Here is a 5,113-nt window from a genome sequence, read left to right on the forward strand (position 1 = left end):
AATGGGATGCCTACACTCACACTGGGATAGGTGCCATGCAAGACATGAACTGTTCTTTGTTACACTGGCTCACACTCAGAGCTGGGCAGGCTATAGTAATGATCAGAATATTACAAGGTTTAAGATAAGAAAAAAAAAAAATCAGGAAAATGAGATTAGCACTGTGAAAAACCTGCATTTTTTGGTTTTGTGACAGTGATGCAGCAAAAGGAAGCATGAAATCCTCAGAGAATATGCCAAGAAGAAGTAAACAGAATGAATTAGGAAAGAAAGATGAGAGGTAGTTGCTGCAGCTCTGTGACCAGCCTGTATTTGTAATCCCATGAAAGCAAACAGGCTCACAGGTGACCTTTGAGGAAAACAGGTAATGGAAATCACAAACAGCAGACCAAGAAGTGTGGAGACTTTAAGAATATTAATTAATTCTTTTGCTGATTCTTTGGACACAATTATGAAATGACAAATATTTTTGAGATGATCTGTTTAAATATTTGGAACTCAAGAACACTTAAATATGATGAAAAAATGTACCCATCAGAGAGTACATGAACATTTTTGGCCTGGTTATTTTTAAATATTGCTACTTTTTATGGCTGTTCTTAGGACTGCAACAGACCCATCAGTCATTGAATTTAGTTCCCTTTTGCCATAGCAGATACATTAAATGGAATGACATAGGCAGTTTTATTTTAAAATACAACAACAACAAATAAAACCCCAAACAGTAAATCTGAACATGATAGCAAGCTTGATAGGCTTGATAGGAACTCCCAGTTCCTTTCAAAATGGTTAGCTGTTCTCTACCTTCTCTTTCCACCAGCTTGCTCTAATCTCTGATTGGTCCTTATCCTGGAAAAGAATTGTCACAAAATTAGTTTTAAGTATCAGATTAGCACCACTGAGAAGCAAAATACAAGTGTTACTTATTTCAAATGTGTATTATTTAGACCTAAAAGAGAAGAAATGGAGTGAAGTTTTACAGTCCATTATTTACAGGTTGTCAAGCTATGCAATTTTATGGCACCTTTTAATGTTATGTTCCACCAGAACTACTAAGAGATGCAAATTTCAACATCAGTGTAAGAAGTTTGAAGGTTCAAAGTATATTCAATATTCAAAGATGAGTATAACCCAATGTGAATAATTCACTTGATGTTTTTCATTATGCTCATGGTATCTCTTATTAGTCAAAAGAATTTTAAAAATCAGAGGTGCAGTCTTTTTTTTTTTTTTCTTTTAATGTAACTGAAACGTTATTCTCTAAAATGTTCCATTCACTGTGGATTATGTACAACTAAGCAGTTTGGGGTGCTCAGGATTTCTAATCATAGAGCATTAACTGTTTAACAATGGGACTTGCCTCTAATAAAACTTTTCCTTTGCTCTTTATCAGTGTGAAGGGAAATGCCAAATCTAAGTAACTCCCTAAGAAGTTTTGGATGTAATTCTTATCTCTGTGATATGCACACCTCTCCACGGTGGAGAAAGTAACTTCACTGAAAGACTTTTATGTATTATTTTCACATCATTGTTGCAAGGTTTCATCCTTCATCAACCATCTATAAGCTTGGTATCTATTCCAGGCCTACCTAGGCCTTCTTGATAGTCAAAGGAGAGAGAAACACAATAAGTGCCAAAGGTATGAAATTCATTAGAAGCTGGTACGTTTTTTTCTGGCGTATGTGGAGACTTTAAGCAGTTGCTCTGAGTTAGCTAAAGGTAGGTTGGATGGACCAGGGTAATGTCCCTTCTCTGAGAGCAGACTGAGCGGCAGGGTAACACAGATCACCACCACAATTTCTTAGAATTCCCTTTAGTCATTAAGCTATTATTAATAAAACGAAACTGCTCTTGTTAGTAGCAGGCAGCTGCTGGCACAGTGTGTGTGCCTCTGCAGGCTCCCGCTTCAGCAGCACACTTGCACACTCCCTGGGTTCCCCAGCGGTGCACAGCAGGCAGGGCAGCCCCACCTCTCTGCTCTGAAGCACAGAGTGAAGTTATTCCGTAGCAGATAGCAGAAAATAGCTGTAGCAATGCAAAATCTCTCAATCATAAAGATACCTCTCATGAAAGGAAGATGGAAGCCTACTCTTTTGTATTCATATATGCAGCGTATATGTGTACTACCATCTATTTATTATTAAGATAAATGCCTGATCACAGCTAGATGTCTGACAGTATCTTTCACAGTCCATATTATATAAAGAGCATGCAAGATTAATGATCCAGCAACCATAGCCTATATTGGCTGGCCCAAACACATTTTTTCCACCAAAACTATGTAGCCATTACAATGTTTCTGCATAAGGCTGCTTTGGAAGGGTTATAGTGTGTATGTAGAGTCCTGACCACCAAGATTTTCTCTGGGGGTCTGCTTCTCACTTGCTGATATGGACACAACTGTTGTGCTGTACTTACAAACCATTCCCTTTCACAAAAATTTAAATTCTTAACAGTCTGCGATTTATTTGCCATCATTATCAAAGTTGGGATCCATGTCTAGTACATAGAAATATTACACACTGGCCTGCTTCTTCAACAGTTGTTTGTCCAGGTCCCTAAAGCAAAGTAATGTGAGATAATGGGGATAATAATCCAGAAGCAGGGTGTAATTATTTCTGCAGCATGAATAAACCCATGCAAAACTTACAGCATTTATCTGACATTTCTTGAATGCATTTTCATGGCAAGTTTCAGATTCTGATATTTCTTCTTTGTCGTGGGCTGTTGGCGTGATCTCACTAACTTATTTGCTTTGGGATTGTCTTCCCTCTTTCTGTTTTTAGGCTTTGAATTTCTTCCATTTCATTTACTTTCATTTTGTTTGTTCTCTTCAACTGCATTTTTATTTTCTCCATGTACAACTTTTGTTTCTGTCTTCCTGCCCTCTTGTGATTCCTGAGTTAGAATACATTTGGCTAATGTTATGCAGCTTACCTAAGTGACATCTGACTGATTCATGTGGACTTCTGCAGCTGACGTGAAGATGGAAAGTAATTTCTAAGGTGGAGTGCATCTCTTCTTAAAACAGGCATTTAAAAGGTATCAAATGAATTATGATTTTAAGATTAGCTCTTTCTCAGACACTGCTTAAATAACTTGGGGGACCACCTCAGAGATCTAGCAAGTATATCCCCAAAATTAGATCAGATATATCCAACCATAAAATTTTCCCAAACAAATTCTGTGAAGAAGTGCTGTTGATGCTGATGCATCTAGAATGATCCCTGGTGATCAGAACTTCCCTTGACTGCAGCTGCTGCCATCTTTATGGAGCCTGCTGCTGTTCTGGGTGGTGATTTTTTTTTTTTTTCCTCTGCAGAAAAGTTATGCTTTGCTCCTTTGTATGCTGCTCCAGTCTGAACATTTTAACAGTCTTCCTTACAGCAGTTCTATTTAAAGGCAGGATGCTGAAACGGTGTCTTATTCCACATCTACTGTATTAATTGTCTCTTGCTGAAGAGGCTAAGCTGTTAGTATTTTGTGCACTTACTGGAGTAAATGGATGTGTGGGAGCCTGATTTTCTTTTCTGATGCATACTCCTTTTTGCCTTGCCAAAACATGAAATCTGAGCTGAATGAATTGCCCTGGCTTCTAATTCACTATGGTATGGTGAACTTACATCAACCGCTTCAATGTCACTCTTTTTATCTTAGGCTACTAAGGCCCATTAGTATCTGATCCCAAGAAGGGCCTAAAGAGTCATCAAAAATGGATGCTTAACTCCAGAACACAAAAATCTATTTTAAATATTTCAAATGCTTCTTATCTTTTCCTGCTTTATGAAATGAAAGTTGTGTCTTTCAAAGGCTTTATTCTTGTTGGGAATGCAATGATCTGCAAACTTCTGTGGCACAGTCTGATAACTTGTTCTTCCTGACTTAATTGAAGATAGCTAAATGTCTCATAGCCAGCAATTTATCTTAAAAAAATACATTTATGCTATTAATTTTTGTGACCCCTCTCACCTTCATGAAGAGATCAGTGGGGGAGGGATTCAGGTCTTTATTTCACCTGCGTTCCCTGTACAGTATTTGAATTCTAAATTGATTCCACTTTGCAATTGCTTTTTCTTCTGTGTCAACATTTCAAGATGCTTTCTTCTGTTTCTGTCCTTTCCACTTTTGCTCTACCATCACAGTTAAGTGAGGTTTTCCGAGGAATTTATGAGTAGTGTACAAACAATTAAGCTACCAACATGCATAGCAAGCTTTGAAAATGGAGAGATAAGATCGTCGGGCCATGTCTTTGCATATTACAACTTGTGTAAACCAAGGAACTGATTTTAAGAGGCTATTCAAAAAGCTTTGGCTATATATTGCCTCCTCAGCTCCCTGAAGCTGATGAAGCTTACTTTTCAAAAATCCATTATCCTATTTTCTATGCACTATTAAACAAAAAATACCAATTGTTATGTATCTATGCATTATAAATACTTGAAGGCTTATTTCTTCAACACAATGAAATGAAAATACTTTAATTTGGGAAAATACAGTAGCTCTATGCTTTAAGTATCTCCAAAAATATTAAGTCATTTTGTTTTACTCCAGAGGGACAACGTTCTGAGCTCACTAATGGTCTTATATGCCTTTACCAGAAAATTAAAGTTGTAATATTGGTAAGCCTATTGCTGTTTTTGTTACTGCTTTATGTTTGTGTTGGAAATAATTCATTGGGTAAAGTACAATTAAAATGTTATCTTTAAAAATCTAAGCATAATATGTGGGATATGTACTTACAATGTTATAAAAGAAACTCTTTGCAGAATTACTATGCCTTATTTTCTTTTACTTTAGAGTTGTGTTTCTCTGGTTTCTAATCAACATATATAGATTTTTAAATAAATCCATAGGATGCTTTCAAGCCATATTTCAAGTTTTCTTACATTTAATTATTGGCTGTGTGTATTACAATCCCTGTAACCATAAAGAATCACAGTAGTTCAGAAGACATCTGACATCTGCTATACTTCCGACAACGTCTATAGACCCTCTGGCTATATCTATATTAGCAAATTAGATGTGCCAAGTACCATCTTCTGACACCGAGGCTGTTAGAAAGCAACAATTAAAAGTCTAGCCTCAAAACCGGAGGGGGGTGGGGGGGAGGGAG

The sequence above is a fragment of the Merops nubicus genome, unplaced genomic scaffold (assembly GCF_000691845.1).
Source record: "Merops nubicus isolate BGI_N331 unplaced genomic scaffold, ASM69184v1 scaffold41213, whole genome shotgun sequence".
NCBI classification, from domain to species: domain Eukaryota; kingdom Metazoa; phylum Chordata; class Aves; order Coraciiformes; family Meropidae; genus Merops; species Merops nubicus.